The sequence below is a fragment of the Condylostylus longicornis genome, unplaced genomic scaffold (assembly GCF_029603195.1).
Source record: "Condylostylus longicornis isolate FDR11 unplaced genomic scaffold, ASM2960319v2 ptg000044l, whole genome shotgun sequence".
Taxonomy (NCBI): domain Eukaryota; kingdom Metazoa; phylum Arthropoda; class Insecta; order Diptera; family Dolichopodidae; genus Condylostylus; species Condylostylus longicornis.
Window position 1 is genome coordinate 106,198 of NW_026578013.1, and position 20,157 is coordinate 126,354.

General features: G+C 24.4%; 1 protein-coding gene across 3 annotated transcripts in view; it reads left to right on the forward strand.

Moving 5' to 3' along the window:
• The first annotated feature begins 3,171 nt into the window (after nucleotides 1-3,171).
• LOC129610136 (uncharacterized) overlaps nucleotides 3,172-20,157 on the forward strand; it is a 136,532-nt gene continuing 119,546 nt past the window's right edge. For all 3 annotated transcript variants that reach the window (XM_055522523.1, XM_055522524.1, XM_055522525.1), the window contains exon 1: nucleotides 3,172-3,288. The gene's annotated coding sequence lies outside the window, so the exon portion shown is untranslated. The remainder of the gene's footprint in view (nucleotides 3,289-20,157) is intronic.

Here is a 20,157-nt window from a genome sequence, read left to right on the forward strand (position 1 = left end):
TAATAAAGTATGGAAATTTGATCGCAACGTTCGATTTAATTTTAGTTATAGTTAAATTTTATTTTTTGGTGTTCCGGGCGTAAGCGAATATATAACTTGCACACTATCCGCATAATCTTAAACAATTCAACAGCCTTCCATCTTTAAAAAATTATTTACAATAAGCAAAAAACTAAAAATATTTTTCAAAATCCAGTAATAAACTAATCTGCCTGCAATTATAAAAAATTCAAAAAAAATATTCTGCTGGCTAGTTGCTTAAATTTTTTTATTTCTTCAATAAATATTGCATATTTTTAGGTTCAGAGTAAAAATTAAAGATTGTCGAAATCGATGTTGACTTAATTGTCGAATTCAAATACTATTTGGGCCAGGTTAAATTTTTTTTTTTTTTTCTTATTCACTCCTAGAAGGAGCATTAATTATTTGAGGTTATTAATATTTACTGTTTATTTTGTCTTAGTTTTTTAATATCGAATATTACGAATATTTGAAATTTACTTGTATTATATTTATTAGTATTGTATATTAAGTTATATAATATTGAATATAATTTTTTATAGTGACCTGACCGGGGTTTGAGCCCGAGAGTTAAAGGACGGGTGCCATAACCGCTGCACCAATGGTCGGATTAAATAAATAAATATATAGAATTTTTAGTGTTATGACGGTTACAGTTAGTTTTATGGTATAGAAAATTTAAGTCGAAAAAGCTTCAAACTCACAATTAATAAGAATTATTAATTAAAATTTAAAAGTATCCCGTAAAATTTAAATTTATCATTAAATTTAAATTTTCGCTTCTTTTGCGAGGCGATGAAAAATGAAAATTGTGAAATATTAAAAAAAATTTAATGATTCCTGCCATCTGTTAAAATTTTATACAAATTGCGATTCTAAATGATGCCTTCTAAGAGGAAAGCTATGTTAAAACGTTTGGAAAAATTATTTTAAGATAAGAGTAAATTTCAACTGATATTTTGCTACGTTATAATGTTTAGAAGAAGTTAGTCGAAATTTTTCTGCAAAAGAAATTATTTTGTGGCTTCGAACTAATAAATTTTCAAAAAATCCTGATATCCTTATGATTTTGAAGGGTCATAAATTTTATATCATCTTCAAGTGAAAATGAATCTTTAGAAAAATTATTTGTATACAAAATTTTGGCCTTCAATCTTAAAGTTTATTGGAAATGTGCTGATAACATGAATTTGCTTGTTCATGAAATATTGCCATCCCATATGATATGAGTAGGTAAGTTTTTAACATTAAAATCTACAACAAAAAATTCTTATAAAAAAATTTTATATGGAATTTTTACTTATAACATTTTGTTAAAAATTTCCTTATGAAAACCAAAATACCTGAACAATGGAAAAAAAGGAACATTGGAAATTACTCAATTAAAATAAATTTGAAAGTTTGAGAAACAATGTTATATTATAGAAAATCGTTTTCACTACAAAATGTAATACTACAAAAATCTAACAGGTGAATAACCATAACACACACATAAACATCAGAAAACAGCAATTAAGGATCTTTTTTTTCTTTTTAATCTTCTGCTCTTTATTATTCTTTTGTTTTTATTATTTTGTTATCATTTCGCTGCTTTCTTCATGAACGTTCTCTGCTCTTTCAAAGAAATTTTTTTCTCTTTTTCAATTAAGCTTTTATAATATTTTTATTAAGAGAGAAAAAGTTTTCATTATCTCAGCAATGTGCTATTGAATTCGTTTGGAAAAAGCTTATGACTTTTACTTGTTACTAAAATGTTACTTTATATTTCTGGTTTAGAAAAAGCTTAACATTTTTTTATTAAAAGAAATCAAAAAAAAAAAATTCTTCAAATTACTTTCACATTCAAATGTTCGTCGCTTATTGCATTTATAAAAGAAAGTGTTTTAGAATTTTAAATTTTAGTTCTTCATTTCAATTCCTCAGATTACGGTGTCGGAATCTAAACGGAATCTCAATATAACTGTTGCACTCCTCCTTTACACTTAATTTCTCAATATTTTTTATTTTTAAAAATAAAAAAAAATAAAAGAAATTAGAATTACAATTTTTTTATTAAGTTTATTGTTAAAATATTTGTCATTAAAAAGAAAATGACGACCTTAAAAATATGCGTTTTAAATGAAAATTAAAAAAAAATTTTAATTTAGTGGCAGTGTTGGCGGCAATGAAATATTAAAATTCTTTTTATTATCAATAAATTTTATTTGGAATAATGAGAGGAAAATTAATATAACGGTTTCAAAATTACAACATTATTAAAAAAATTGGAACAATTGAAATTTTTTAAAAATTATTTAAAAAAAAAAAATTTTTTTATGGCAAAAATCAAAACGGATAAGGAAATTTAAAAATATTATTAAAAATACAATAAAATTTTTTTCAGAAGAAAATTTATTTTCTTTTTGCTTGTTTTTCTGAAAAAAAAAAACAAATTTAATAAAAGGACTTTTCTCAGAAATTTATTCAGTATTAAATTTGGAATAAAAATAAGGTATTTTTTACTGTGATTTGAAAAACAAAATTAACTAGAAAAATTTAAGAAAAAAACAAGAAAAAATTTAAGTTGGAAGCAACAAGTTTTTTTATTTTTCATATTAAGATTACGAATAATACAAAAATGTACACATTTCTGATTAAAAAATAATTAAAAAAAATTAATAATAAATTCCCAAGATTTTTAATTCCTTAATACTACTACCATAAATTTTAAATTTTTACATGAGCTAAATTCAGTTCTAATATTCAAATGAGAAAATTAAAATCATAAAATAATTATTAAATAATATTTAAAATTTATTAAAAAATATTTGTGTATATTGTGTGTTAAAAAAAAAATATTTAATATTAATTGTTTGTCATAATAAATGTTGTAAATTAATATTACCTATATATAAATGTCAAATATATATATAAAGTGTTTTATAATTTAAAATTATTATTAATTAAATAATTAATATTTACAAATATATAAGAAAATTAATATATAATTATTTATTATTAATATATAATTAATAACTATTTAATAAGAAAAATTTATTCAAAATAAAATTAAAATAAAATAATGATATTTGTAAGAGGTGATTAAGCTAATAATTAATTCAAATTAATTATTAAACAAATCATTCTAAAAGAAAATTATAAATTTGAAGAAAAATTTTAAAGATTTTAACAATTTCAAGAAGCCAACAATAATTATTATAGAATTCAAAATTCTTTGCTGGATTGTTGTAGTATTATAGAAGAATGAGTATATGAAGTAATAATATTGTAAGTTTTGGAACACATTTAATATAATAATAATTTTAATATATTAAAATATCAATAGGAAATTTTGTTGAAACAATTGCAACAGTTGAAATGCTGTTGTGTTTCCATGTGAAAGAAGCCCATGTGAAATAGTAGAACCTATTATCGTAAACTTAAATTTTCATTCTTAAAATTTTTAATAATAATTTTTTATATTAAATTCGAATATTTTAGCTTAAATTCTCCAAAATTTATATTTAAAACTGTTTAATTGTTGGGTTAGTATATTAGTATAGCCAACCAAATTAGATTATCACTATTTCAAATAAAGTAATTTCAATAACGTAAGGACAGTATTTTGACTAATTATAAGTAAATCATTAGGTACATTAATTATGCCCCGGTTTTTCAACGGAAAGCCTATTAAATTCAAAATCTGAACAGAGGTCAGTAATTAAAAAAATTATATAGGATAGTATTCCATTGCTACTGGTATAAATTTAAAAAAAAAATAGTATTAAAAGTGTTATACTCCATATAACAGAATGTAGTTAAAGGAATGAATAACAAAACTGAAATGTGACTCAATTATGATATCATGCAACAGTTTTATACTTCTTTGGGAAAGCAAAAACCAATTACTTCTATTATTTTGGGCTAAAGTGACTGAAATTACTACACTAAGAAGTTATAAATCAATTGAATTTGAAATAAATTCCAATAATACCAAAAAAAGTTTAAAATGAGAGAACGAGTGTTTCTGATACGGTATTTCACGTACGCTATTAACGAGTGATTTACTATACGCTAATTTGTTTGTTACATTCTTGCCATAAAAATTACTCACTTACTTCAAAAGTTATCAGCAAAAAATATCCAATTAATCACAGTCTTACTTTTTATTTTTAATTCTAAGCAATCCATTTGGAATTTCAACTTTAATAACGATTTAGTTCAAGGTTAATAATGACATTAAAAAGTCTACGACATTGATATAACGATAATTTAAATTTTTTGAAATATTTCAATTGTACTTGTACAATATTTTAAAATCCCGTGAAACCTATATATTTAAAATAATTTTAAAGCTACTGAGAATATTCTTAGAATTGATTTTTTTTTGTTTAAGTTGAAAAATTATATTTAACTTTTCCATTTAAAATTAAGGTAACTGTTTTCGGGAAAACAATAACAACAATACATGTGCATACATATATACAATACATAATATATGTATACATATATGTACATCTAATATTGTTTGTGTCTTTTTTTAAAAATATCCAACAAGACGTATTTGTCATGTTAAAGAAAATTATCTTAAATAAATAATAAAGAATAACAAATATAATTTTTTATTATAAAAGGAGGAAAAAAGGGAAGTAGATACAAAAGAGCCAGCCCTCTCTTCGACCTTTTCCTTTTTCGTTTTTTGTCATTTCCCAAATTATTTTTTTAGTTTTTTGACCTCTAAAATCCTAAATAAATACAAAACGATGTTAAAGAGCTGATTGAGACCCAGTCATCAAATGTTTAATAAAAAATAATAACAAAAAATAGTAATGAAATTTGCGAAAAAAAAGAAAACCGATACAGGAAGGAAAAACTTAAAAATTGTAAGAGAAAACAAAATAAAAAAAAAACTGTGATGGAAAATTAGGGAAAAATAATTTTCTGCTAAAAATATTTTTTAAAATTTTATAATTTATTTATTTCATTCTATTTTTAAAATTCTTAAAATTCTTCACCAAAATTTAATATGATCCAATAAAATATAGAACGAAGAATACGCATGAATGAACAATTTTTGCTTCCCATTTCATTCGCACTAATAATAAAAATGGCCTTCGCAAACTTTAAAGCAGAATTCCACTTAATCTTAATATACGTGCTTTATACAAGTAATTTGCCAGATTTTGGAGAGTGTAACATTGGCTAATATTAAGGAATCGACAAAAAGTTACAGGTAGCAAGTAACATTCTGAGTAAAAGAACATATACATGGAAAATAAAGCAAAACGAAAGTAAATTTGTACATGTAAATTTTACAAACAAAAATTTACTAAACTGCCGCAATTGAGTTTGAATGGTGTTAAAGTATCAATCCAAAATACAGTGAAATTCTTAAGTATATGGCTTTGGATGGTAAGCTCAGGTGGAAAGAACATGTAAAGAGGAAAAAGAATAGAATTAGAATACAAATATATAGAGAAAACTATTGGGTCCTATGCGGCAGGTCTGGATTGTTAACATATAATAAAGTGTTTATATATAGCCAAATCATAAAACCTATGTAAACGTATGGCTCGCAGCTATGAGGTTGCGCCATAATACATCCAACAAATACAATCTTTCCAGACCAAGGTCTGGAATACAGAACTGTCCTATGAAGCATAGGGTCCGATCATAACAGCATGTAAATGTCGAGGCTTATTGACTTATAGGACAGAGGGTTTGAACAAAAAAACTGAAGCGAATGAGACGTCTCGAGTTAGAGTAATGCGTTGAAACAGCAATTCATTGTCTTTCTCCACGGAATATAGACACAAAAACACCGTAGAAAAAAACTAATGACCTATCAATAGTGTCTGATAAGAGTGTGGGTCAGCCTATATTTGTCGATGATTTTTAACACCAGCTGAATTAAAAGAAAACTTAATCCTTAAAATACTTAAAAATTATGATTACTTTAAGTTCTAATGAAAGTTTTATATTGTTATTAAAATCTCATAATATTTTAAATTATTTTAAAAACATAAATTAGATTTCAAAATGTCTGTCGTCTAAGACAAAAAAATTTTTCTTGCGTAAATAATGTACACGTTTATGTAATTGTAGCTATGTAAAAATTATTACTCAAAATTGTATTAAAAATTCATTGATTCCGTAATAAATTTATTATTGTGACAGTAATAATTTTATTGGGAAATAAGAAAAACATTTTGAAAACAAGAAAATTTTGAAGCATCAACTATTAATGCTGAAATATTTGAGCTTGTCTACGAAGAGTGCGAGAAGACATTTTCCTATATTTTGTATTGAATAAATTTATTAACATTTCGGGGACTTGTTACCGCGTTTCGTCTTTCTTTGAGAAGAATGTAAATTCGAAATTATTTCAAGAGCAGCTACATTTTTTTTTTATAACCATGAAAAATAAAATAAAAATATTCTTTTTTTAAAAATTATCCAAGAAGAAATTTAAAAAGCTAAAAAGAGAAAAGTTGAAGCTTATAATGAAAACTAATTTTCTTTTTTTTTTTCCTTGTTTGTAAAACTTTTAATATTATGCAGAGTTTTTTCTTTTTATATACTTTTATATAATGTTCATTCAGTGTATAACTTTGAATTCATTTTGTTAACTATAGAATAAGAACCGTATTATAATTTTTATTACTTAAAACTTTTATAACACTTCATACATAAATTATTAAGAATCCTTTACGAGTATATGAATAATTTTTTTTCTTCTTCTTTTATATTTTAACTTAAATGAAATTTACTTGTACAAAGTAGCTTTCAGTTACTTTACTTATACTAATGTAAAGAATATAGAGAATAATTTACAAAGAAAGCCATGCTAATTAAAATTTCATTAATATGCTTTATAAATAGAGTTTTTTTTTTTCTTCATTTTTCTTTCACTAATATTTTACTTTACTAACTTGTATTCAGATATGTTATAAATTCATAATGTTATACTAAATTAGGTTCTACAATCTACTTAAAAATTAATAAAAGTATTCTAAATTAAGAAGGTATTTACATAATTGACTGACTGGTTTATAAAAAAAATGTGACAAATTTTATTTAACTATTAATACCAAAAATTTTTAGGCGGCATAACATTAAATTTTCATAATGTAAAATAGTTTAAAGCGGATATCTTTGAGTGTCAGATAATTTGTTTATTTACTGTGCTCCTAATTTGTCTCTATTAAGATCCTGTTAAATATTATAATTATTACAGTACCAATAAATAAAGAAATTAATTTGAAACAGAAAATTTTTTAAAAAATTTATAAAATTCATTGAAAAATTAATAATAGTGCCCCGTAATATATGCAATTTGAAATGATTTATAAAATTGAAAATGCATAAATAGCTAATGGGCATATTTGTTTAATTTATTGTCATCATAATAATTATTATAATTTTTTACTTTATTGTTACCTACTTAATTATATTGAAAAGGAATCTCATATACATGATACTGTTGATTATGAAGGCAATGAAAATTTTTGTGCAACAATTAATTATTCTTGTATTCTACCGCAATAATTTCACTTACCTTATTGCATTGCAAGATGACAAGATCAACCTTTACCTATGTATGTTCATGATAGATTTTTTGACATGTCGGAAATAAATTTTCGTGTGCAGCAATATCACTTCACTTGTATTTTCCTCTTTTGCGGTTAGCTTTAATTTAGTATTCATTTTGACTTTAAGAGAAAGGATTATTTAGTAAAGGAGAAATTTAGTTAATGACAAAAAAATTCAACAAATAAGCTTGGACTTTCAAAAAAATATTTTTCTACTCGTACATATAAAGGCTACTTTTTATTGATGTTATTTTTATATTGGAGTACTTTTTATTATGGGGCTGACACACGTATAACCTTCATAGATGTTTTCAGGAAAACTACGAAAAATGTCTTTCAATGCCATATACAAAGTTTAAAGAAAAATTAACTTGCATAATATTTTAGGAAAAGAAACAACGGAAGCCTGTTCGAATGGAATTGATATATCTATCTAACCCAACGACCACTATTCCATAGAAGAAAATGTGCTATATATGTACGTCGAACTGAATGAACTGCAAAAGCCCAATTTTCAATTGGTTATACTAAAAACACTGTTCTCAAACATATATTGGTGATAATACCGAAAAATAAAGATTGGTGATAATACCGAAATATTCGAGGCCTCTGATTTTCTTCATTTTTTCGATATTCGGGTAATAGTCTTAGTTTTCATATTATTACTATGAATTTGATTCATTTTTGCAATTAAAGAGTTCCTAAAAACACTAGAAATAGTATTTTTGTTTTGTAAAAAATGAAGTTATATTTTTGTTAATTTTGAATCCGAACATCATAGGCTGTACAGTAGTTAGTAGGCTAGTGTTATTAAAAAATACGGAGCATATATCATTTTTAGCTATTCAAAAATAAAAACGAAAAATTTATGTAAACAATTTGTATTAGAAATTTTTGAAATTAAAAGTAGTGTCAAAAATTTACCACATATACAAAGAAGCGCAAATTCAAACCACGTACATAATTAAGGGTTAAACATTTATAAAATTTGATGACATAAAATTTGCAATTTCAAACGCAACATAATAATGAGTATTGATAGACGTACTGCACCTACGTATATTTTGAACCATTAAGCCTAATATTTTTAGTTAATTTCTTTTATATGAAAATTATTAATTTTCAATCTCCATAAAATTTTCAAACAAATAAAAAATCGAAGGTGAAGAAAAATCTTATTACTTTAGCAAACAAATTACTGAAGTCGGATTCACTCATCGTTATAAACCAAAATGTTTATTAAATTCATAAATATTTTGATTTTAATTTCTAAAGTTCATAATAATTTTGAATTTATATTCTGGAATTTATTATTTTTTTTTTTTTGTAATTCAAAGCCTTTTTTTTTCCAAGAAATCTATTCATGTGTATGTACATACATTATTATGTATGTATTTATGTAATGGGCATTAATTATGTGAAAAAAATATAGAAAATATTTTTTTTCTTATTCGAAAAATAAACATTAAAAATTTTTTAAAAAATAATTACATATAAAAATTATGAAAACATTTTTAAAATTATTAAATTCATAAATTATTTGATTTAATGGATCATTAATTATTATAGTGGAAAATTAATGAGAATCATTTGAGAATTATAAAAATTTCCATCCATAAGTAATACTTATTTTAATGATTTATGTATGTATTCTATAGAGACGCTATACTTTCTAAATAATTAAAAATATTTTGAATTTATTTCATTGTTGAATTTCAATTTAATTAAAATATATTTGTTAAAAATTTAATTTTATGCTGTAATTTTCTTTATGAAAACTGCGGTAAGTTTAATTCATAAATTTTATACATTAATTATAAACGGAACCGTTTGTTTATGCTTGAAATTATTAATTTATTGTGAAAAACAGGTGAGAATTGAAAAAAAATATTGCATTAAATAAACAAATTCAAGTGTATTACATTTTAGAAAATTTGAAAATTTTTTACGATATTGAAGTTTTGTTATTCGTTTAGGTAATTTTTAAATTTTATATAAAAAATCTTTCATGTTAATTAACGTAACTCATCAAAAATAGCTTTTTTGGGCTTGACAATTTTTTTATTAAAATTTTTAAAATAATTTCACTACAGCAAAAGTTTTCAGATCAATTGCAGGGTAACGGTATACACCTTGTCTGTTTAAAATTAAAATTTAGGATTTAAACTTCTTTAAGTTTCGCCTTCTTCAATCTTTGACATTCTTCAATTACTTTTTAACAACTGATTATATTTTACATTAAGCTAAACTTCAAAGTTTCAAATTACTTCAATATTTTTAAATAAAAACATTTCAAGACAAAAATTTCAGAAAAAAATACCTAAAGACTAAATTTAAAATATTAAACATTTAGAAATAAAAATTTTCCATCAATTTATTTTATCAAGGTTTTTTCCGAATAATTTTATTATTATTAAAATATAACCTTTTTAAGTGGACTACGTTTTTTTTATTTGCTCTGTCACAATAAAAATCTGACTGTATGGATAATTTATACATTTATTATAATATATTATATCGTAAAATATGAAAACGTGCAGGCACATGTCTGCTTGGCCCGGAGCCTTTAAGAATTAAAGAAGGAAATACATATGCAAATGCAAAGTTTTTGCAAATTTTGTGCAGAAGGCACAAAAGACGGAAGGCTTCGGTATACCTTCTGGGAGAATACGAGCTCTCAACAGAAGAGGGAGGGAAATACTGGAAAACTACATGCTCATTTCGACGGAGCTGCGGTCTACCGGATCTTCCAGGAATTGATTAGGAAGGTGGGCCTCAACGGGCTTGTCTCACACCAAGTTTGGAGCAACTTCCAATAATTTTTTTAAAAGTTTTCTAATATTATATGTCAACCTTTAAATATTTTTAAAAGTGACAATTCAAATATTTATTACCAATTATTGTCGAAAATAAGTTTTAAAAATAAATTGGTAATTAAAATTCAAAATTTTCATATAAGACTCTTCAACAATTTCTGAATAACATTAAAATAAACATAAATTAATATGCAATATGATATTTTCTAAGAATAAGTAAATATGGCTGAATTTTTCCAATTATGTGATAGTAAAATTATGTACTGGGTATAGAATATATTTTATATACCATTAATTGGGGTAAAATTTTTATCCTTTTCAAGAGTATTTATTATTTAAACGAAATATAATACACGAATGAGTACAGTAATCTTAGGTTAAGTAGGGACACTTTTTTCTAATTAAATTTCTAAGTTCATCAAATAGGATGATTTCATCTTATTGTGAGTATATGATAATTACAAATATAAGAAAATTGATACTGAGCCAATATTCCCTTTTTGGTTGATATTTTTTAAATATTAAGAAATGTAATAATTTCATTGAACATTATGTATAGTCTCATTTTTTATGGAAAGCACTGTAACTAATTGTTTATCTTTTAAATAATTCAAACTATTTAATTTTTTTCATAATTTTTTCCAAAATAAAGTCCTTTTAATTTTTGTTATTAGATCTTTTCATTGAGGAACTAAAATTGATAATAGTATGTGAGTGTTGCCAAATTAAATTTATTTAAAAATAATTTTTTCATGCTAGAAAAAGCACAATTTGATTTTATTCTGAATTACGCCAAATTTATATTTTATAATAAATAAAAAAATAATTCAAATTCACAATGTAGCTAAAAGAAACATTTAAACTTGAAATTTTCCAAAAATATGACAAACAACTGAATATTTTTACTAGATGAAAATTGAACATGATAAAATTTTGAAAAATCGCATTTACACTGCTATTGTTAATTTATTTACATAATAAAAAAAATGTTTATAAAAATATTGTGTTATTTTTTTATTAAAATGAAAACAACCACCTAAATAGAAATTTTTAAATGTACACAAAATAATTACATACTAGATAAACAAACAAAGGAATGCATTATTTTTCGTTTATTTTCATAAAATTTTTGGCGGTGCTATGTATTGGAGTCAAAGGAAATAACATCAAAGAAAAAACCATATGAAAATAAGGTTGATATCAGGAAAAAGTAACATTTTTTAATTAAAATAGGTTTAACAATTTTTTTTCTGACATATTGCATATGTTTAGGGGCACGACAAAAATTTCAATCAAACTGGTAATTTCTGGTACTAAGTCACTTAAACAACTCAAATGATAAATAAGGGTTTCATACACCGAGACAAGAATTCATGAATGGACAGGGTGATTTTATTGAGCATTTTTTTTTTTCAGATTTTTTAGTAAAGTGTCTACTATCATACTTAATTCATTTATGTATAAATGACTACAATAAGAATTTTTAAATAATAACAATGTTTTTAGTATTGTTTAAATATACCAGAAAATTTTCGCTTGTGTATATCTTAAAATGGCACAAGTATCCCATTTTACTGCCACAATTTCGCACATGAAATATATCACTTAGATGATAGTTCTCCTGAGTTTATACTACAGCATATCGTACCTAAAAACACATTCAATTTTTCTTAAAATATTTTAATAATTCATAAAAAATACTTATCAAAATGACTCTTATTTGTATTCTCTAACCACAGTACTACAACTGGCTACCGCATTACGTATATGTATTTATTTGGTTTCTGATTTCATGCGGTGCAGGATGTAATAAATAATAGAAGCTAAAAGTATATTTTTAAAATAACAAATGAAATAAAAAAAAAACAAAGCATGTGGTTTTAGAAGCTCTTTATTTATTTATATTTTCATATATGTGAAAACATAAGGAAGAATTTTACAACAATAATTCTAAATAATGCGGGCTCTTTATTTTGGATTCTAAAAAAAAAATTTTTTTTTAGCATTTTGTTGTTAAATAACCAAAAATTTTCCTAAATTTTTTATTTTTGTTTTTTCATTGCATTTTCAGTTTTGATAACTGAACAAATAAATTGTATGATTTAATTAAGTCTAAGTGGTTTTATCTACTAGAATATGTAGTGTATGTAGATTGTTTTGTAATAAAAATGAAGGTTAGTCTAGAAATGCTCATATATATGCAAATATTAAAAAAATTTTACACATATTAGTATGGAAATGAATGAGAATAATAATTAAATTATTCCCTAAAAATTGAATTATTTCCATACCACTATACTATTAGGTTGTATTGTAAAAAAATTATTGGAATCTATTTTAAAAAGCAGATTATATTTTAAGGGGAAAAATATTTCTGCTTTTAACCTGATGAATTGAGAAAAATTTTGTGAGACTCTTTAGGGTTTAAGACTTAATAGGCTGGTGAGTTCCTTGTGTGCTTAATTATACACATTGAGCGCGTATTGAGCCTTAAAACCTGTATGTCTTAAAGAAGTAGCATTTTCCAGGAATCTGTTCTTATCACTCATATCCGGAGTTCAAACAAGTACATAGTCTAGTATTTTGCTATGTGCTCAAATTAAAATATTAATATAATACTTGAGGCGATATTACTGGAAAATCAAAACCCAAAATTTTAAATCATAAGAAACTCATTTGAATTTTTCATCAATCAAAAATTTTTAGTTTTTTTCGATGGTTAAACGGTACACTATTCTATGAAATTTTAAACCTTATGAGAGCCTGATACATAAAGTTATCCACAAATGAATGTACATATAGTATACATGTTTCACGTATGCAAGCATAACCATATAGATCGTCTATCCGAACATTTTAAGAATATTTTAATTAACTTATTAAAATACACAATTAGACCAAATAAAGTAGCTATGCTACAACAAAATACTGACTTCAAAATTTTTTTATTTTTTCATAAAAATCATAAATTTAAAAATTTATTATTGAATTTCTTGTATCACTATCCGAAAAAGAAAATTTTCATTTAATTTATTAGCCCTCTACATGATGTTTTAAACGTAAAATTTTGTTTAAACACTAAAAATGGCAAATATATTCGAAAACTATATAGCAATAATATGGCATAAATAAAAATTTAATGCGCTTAAAATAAGTTAGACACAAAATTAGTGTAATATAATAAGGTACAATTTTATTTTCTGCTTTACGTAATCATTCACTCGATATGTTCCAAAAGTAACACCGAGAACGTATTTAGTACCAAGAACAAAGCATTTTCGTACCGATATTTTATCTTAGAATCAAATTCTAATTTGATATCACTTGAAAAATTGAAAAATTCTTGAAAAATTTTTTGAACGCCAGTCTTCCTTATGATTCTTAAAACAGTCATTGTAAATACATTCATTTTAAAATTTTTAAGATGCAAGGTCGAAAATGAAAATTTATTAATAAATCGCTATTGAATTACTGTTAAATTTCATTTTTAATTGAAAATAAGTGTGCGACATGCGCGATCGAACGTCAAAGTGGTTTAGGCCTGTAAATAGCTACTCAATATGAATATGAAAAATTTAGGAATATTAGAGAAAATTTAAAAAATTTTATTTTTTTACTGAGACGATATTATAATTCCTTAGTATAAATTAAAATGAATCTAGGAAATTTATATGGAAAATTATATCGAAATTAAAGTGGAAATGAATTTGAAAGCAATTCTTATTTGGTGTCTAATTTATACAAACTCTTATTACTGGCATTGCCATACCTAACACCCTACGTTTCTAAATTCCTATCCTAAGAATCCTATCGGATTTTGTTTAAAGCAAAATATTTCTAAAGGTAATACGAACGACCATTCGTATGTAAAAGCCAAATGGAATAATGAAATATGTTATGCATTTTCAATATTCCATTGTTTATACGATATTCTGTTATCGTAAGAATATATGAAAAATGAATTTAACCTCGCATTTTTGTAAAGTCAAATACCAAAGAAAAAAATTAATTTAAATTCATAGTAAGAATATATTATTGGGCTACACAGAGATATGAACACACATTCGGATATACATACATATGTACTACATGTTCTATATAATACGAAAGTTAATGTTAATTAAGAATGATGTTTACATAGTCCCAAAATTTTACATTGAATTTTTTGTTTTTCATTTTTTTTTTAAAGCAAATAAACAAAAATAGGCAGTCATAAAATTTTCATAAATATTTTAAAAATAGTCTCAATCCCGATTCTTGTTATTTGTTTAACATTTTTATATATAATATTTATATACATATTATGTATACATATATGTAATATACGTTTTACGCGATCTATGTGTGTATATAAATTTCGTATCATTATTTATGTATCCGCTTGTTTACAGTAATCAACACCAACTTGTTTATACTAAATTTATCTAAAATTTAATATGAATAACAACATCTACATACACAATGAATATTTACATACATAACGGCTCTGATATTCACTATCAAAGCGGGTGCGAACTTTTTGTGTTGCCAGAAATTCAACATTACTAGTTAAGTAAAATTTTAATATTAAACAAAAAATATTATTTATAAGTTTATTAGCCGTCTACACTCACACTTATTTTCGGGAAAAAATTTACTCATACCGGGATCTACTAGACCCCAATGTGCGATGTCGTAAAAATATTTAAAAAAAAATTGTTCTAATTTAACTTTTACGTTTATTAATAATTTTTATCTTCAAAAATACATATTAAGCAATATAAGCAACTTTTTTTCTTAAAAAAAATTTAGCTCTAGCCTGCAATATCAACCCTATTCCAAGCTATTATTTAATTTATAATCTTTTAAAGTATATATGTAGATGCTCCATGTAAATTTCAAATAGTTGACTAAAAGCAAATTAGGAATAAAAAAACTTTTATACGTTAACACACAGTTACAGTTAGACGACTTCGATAAAGCACCGAATTTTGACGAAAATGAAAAATTGTCCACTCAAATTGAACTCGATTCGAAGACTTATCGTTTCAAGTTGTACTAAGTTATAGAGAGGCAAAATTACTATATAGGACCAATCAAGTTACCGTTTTTTAGGTTATTTTATACAGCACTATTAGTGGGGTGTGTCTATGATGATTTCACAATCCAACGTAGGGAACTAAACACAAATATTTTCTGAAATCTACATTAAATTTATTTTAAAAACTGAATGAGCCCTAGTTTAATGCGAATTCTTAAATGATAATATGTTGGTTTCTCTTGTTTTCTTCTTTTTTTGGTTTTGAATCAAATTGCAGCCCAATGGTACCTTAATTACGAGTAAGAATGGTAGGTTAATGGAATTTATTTTCTTACGAGTAAATTGAAGACCAAACATTTATGATAGGTCAAATGTAGTGTTATCAAGAGTATTTATATAATGATAAAAGCAATAATAGCTCTGGAAAAAAATCATATTTATTGGCAGAAAGTGAAACAATTTTTATGGAAAAAGAGTACACATTTTAGTTTTCTGTTTTTTTTTCTCTACAAAATCTATATTTTGAACCATATTGGATTGCATTGGCAACATTTTCATTAAAATTATAGTTTTTTTTTTTGAAATTCTATAAAATACTTATGATTTTAATAGAATGTTTACAAATTCCTTTACTAAATTAATTAAATAAATATTGTATAGAAATTCATTTTTATCTATATAGGTCTAATAATATTAAAGTGTAGACTATTTGGAAACAGATAAAATAAAGAGGGTCGTAATCATTAGTGTCTGTAATGAATAAACATTGTTGTATTTTTGTTGTAGTTAACAGATTTATTGCTTGTTTTTTTATTATTTTTTTGGAATTTACTTTTAATATACAGGTGTCAATAAAATTAATTATTCCCAAATTATCTAGCTATGTACATAATAAAAAAAAAGCAATTCGTGTTTTACTTTAAGTAATGTGTGATTTTAGCATTAAGATATTTTTATAATTTTTAAGAGGAAAACAAGGACAAGGAACAACCCCACGGAAAATTTTATATACCTTAATATTACATAAAGGTATACGCGTAGGTGTCTCAAAATAAGAGTTAGGGTTAAAAACATCGCTAACTGAAAATGTTGATGACTAATCGTGATAATATTAAACAACAACCACATCTACATGTAGCAGCTTAAGCTATTATAGTGCTGTCTTAAAAAAGTGTCGAGATTGTAGTAAAAACAGTGTTAATAATTTAATTTGTTTTGCAGTTTAATGAGCAAACTTACTTCAACGTATAATATTTTTTTATTTGATCCTGAAAGAATCAAGAAATAGCATCATTTAATTAGAGCAGAAAGAGGTCCAAGAGAACTCTTCGAATTTCATAAAAATAATATCCTCCCATTTGTTCTCTATAAATAGATCGAATTTTTTTATATTTTATTACAAATTAATTGTGCTACTTTTCATGTAAATTAAAAAGTTTATGCAGTTTTCTCCCAGAAATTACACGTAAGTTTAATTTAACGGTCTTAAATTAAACGTTGTTGATATGACCCTAAATTAAAACATTCAGAATGCCATGAGTTGACACTGAAATAGAACAAGTGAAGCATTTATATAAGTGGAAAAATTTTTTCGATAATCGGATTTTTTTTTACCTAAATTAAATTATTCTATTAAATCATTGAATTGAATTTCATGAATCCATGTAATTTTTAAAAGTTTTTTGAAATTTGCATGGTGTCATAACAGGAAACAATATTAGCATAACACGGACACATACTTATATATAGAACTTACATAGAACTCGATCAAAAATATAAGAAGAAAAGTAAGCAACTAAATAAAATCATTTAAAGACTTAAAGTACCCGAAAAAAAGTGCTTCTCTCATGATCTATCTCTTGCATATTAATTTTAATAGAGTGGTACTAAAGCATAGCATCATCAACGTCAAAATATAAAGAAATCTTATTTTAAATTTGACATCAAAAACATCAAATTTAATCTGTCATAAATTTTTAAATTCAGTTTTTTTTTTTACACAAAATTGTTTTCCAAATTTAATTCAAATTTTTTTGAAGCCAAACCATCATCCCTCATTTTATTTAAATACTTATTAAGATCTTATCAAAAAATCAGAATTTTAAAGTACTTTTTTTTCATAAATACATAAAATTATGAATTTTGCGATTTTGAGTCAAAAATAAAACACAAATTATACAAAAAAAATGATGTGGTCAGCACATAACCAACCACAATGTGTACTGCCTAGTTTAATGAACAGAGGATTATGAAAATGCGTTTTAAACACTTCTTTACAATTTTAAGGACACTAATAAGCTTTTAGTTAACATACCTAGAAAAATGTAAATTTGGCTCTTAGTAGAGTTTCATGTTGTGTTATCCAAATTATACAAAAAATTCGTCAGGAACTCAAATATTAAATTTTAAGAAATTCCATTCCGTAGATATGGTAAAAAATGTAAATTTGACCCCCAATTTGGTTTCCGAGCCATGGTTTTTCAATTAATAATTTATAGATGCACTGCTTTATCACCCCATTTTTTGCTTTTAAATATTAAATTTCAAGGAAATTAGTTGATTATTTCTCTTTATACCAGTAAAAATTAAAAATTGAGTCGCAAGAAGGTTAAACTCATAAAATAGCATCAAAATCGGTTCAGCCGAATTTGAAATTACCGACAGACTGACAGACCGACAGGTTTCTAAAAATATTTTATTTACGCTTCCCTACTATAGAGAAGTACGATCGCACCGAAAACTTGACATCCAGAATTTGGTGTCATCACATAACCGCTCTTATTGTATGCAATGCGTTTGGTAAAAAAATAAAGGATAATGGAAAGGAAAATCGAAAACGTGCTTCTTCATTCTCTTTTTTATTACATTTTATTCTCAAAATAAAACCGATTTTCGGATCTTATTTTTAATAAAATGGAAAAAAAAATAATCAGAAATGCATGAATCCAAAAAAAAAAATAATTAAAAATTCCCTTTTATCAAAGATTAAACAGAATTGAAAATAAAGTACCCACCCGTTTCATTGCTTTTATTTTTAACAAATTTCAGAAACGAGAAAAAAACAACTCCTTTTTTTTATTAAAATTCGAATTTATCGAAATATGAAATGAAAGAACATTATTCTATTGTTTTCTTCATTTTTTATTTTTGTACAAAATAACCCTTAAGCAACACACGAACATTTTTAGTTCTAGGAAATTTCTTTTAGGGCATAGCTATTAATTAAATAATAAATTACGTACAAAAAAAATTTTTTGTTTTCCTATTTAATATCATATTATTGTTGCTAGCAAATCAGGATATTTTAATAAAGGACTTGCTATTCTCTTATTATGAAAATGAATTCAATATAATGAATAGTTCAATGCTGCATAATGCGGATTGAATAATGAGCGGTGCATGTTGTAAAACCACAGTGTTATTATAAAATATTAATAAACAGCGCCGGTTCTACAAAATATGTAATGAAAGCATTTGCAAAGGGCGGCATTGAAAATGTAATTAAACGACTAAATTTTAAAAAATCAAATTTTTTTCCAACTTTTTTCAGTACGCGTTTTCCAAACATTTTTTCTCTCTATATTTGTAGCGAAATTAATTGGATAACATGTACCTATATATACAAACATTGCAAAATAAAAGGTTTAATTCTATGACTATTATCTTCCACTTAGCATGATAAAATTGCACGAATGCTATTTATTAAGAGCAATGTGTAATGTTTATTGCATATTATTAATTGCTTTGAAAGTGGATTGGATGGTACGGGATTGGAACGGAAGGGTCAACGTTTTGGAAGCCGCGTATTACACCAATAAAACCAGAAGTGGACCTATTAATAAATTAAACTAATAATTTTTAAAGAGAGTAGGTTCAAGAAGAGATATATTTTTTTTTCTCTTCCTTGTAGTCCTATAAAATATTATACGTTCTCACAGACACTTAATGTTTATGAATATTTTACAAAATTAATACGAAAATTCAATTGATAACTTAGACTTACAACGTGGTTCATTGTTTTATTATTCATGGCCGCAAATAAAAAAATCTCACTTTATAAATTTTCAATTTTTAAATTTTAAATGATTTACGTTCATCTCATGCTTACTAAAAATTAAAATTTTTGTTTTCTATTAATTTTTTTCATTTTTCCAACTTCCGTTTAAATTTTAATAAATTTCCGACAGTTTTGGTCTCACCTAAACTTTAAAAGGGTTTTTTTTCGATTTTTAAAGAAAAATTCTTTTATATAATTTGAGAAAATATTTTTATTGAAAATTTAAGGAAAACCTTGATCATGTCTTGCTTGAATTACTTTAATTAGTTTTCTTGTACAGTTTAGCAGCTACATCAAGATTTTTGTGGGGCATATAATATGAAAATTTTCTTAACTCGAATTCTCCATAAATTATTATTTTCTTTATTAAATATTAAATAAGTATGGTAGTTGTGATAAACTTCAGAAATAAAAGTAAATCATGTAAAATCAGTTAAGGAAAACGATAGAAACTCATTCCTGTTAAATATGAAAAATATTCGAAAATTATCAAAAATTATTTTGTTTTTTTTTTATTTTCTTGTATAATGTTAAAGAACACGAAAAAACATAAAACAAAAATTAGTCTTGTATAATATGCTTATGATTTCAGAAAAAAAAAATCTGTTTATTTTCTGGTTTTATTAATTTCAATGGGATATTGCATAAAACACGGCGTAGTTTGGAATTTTT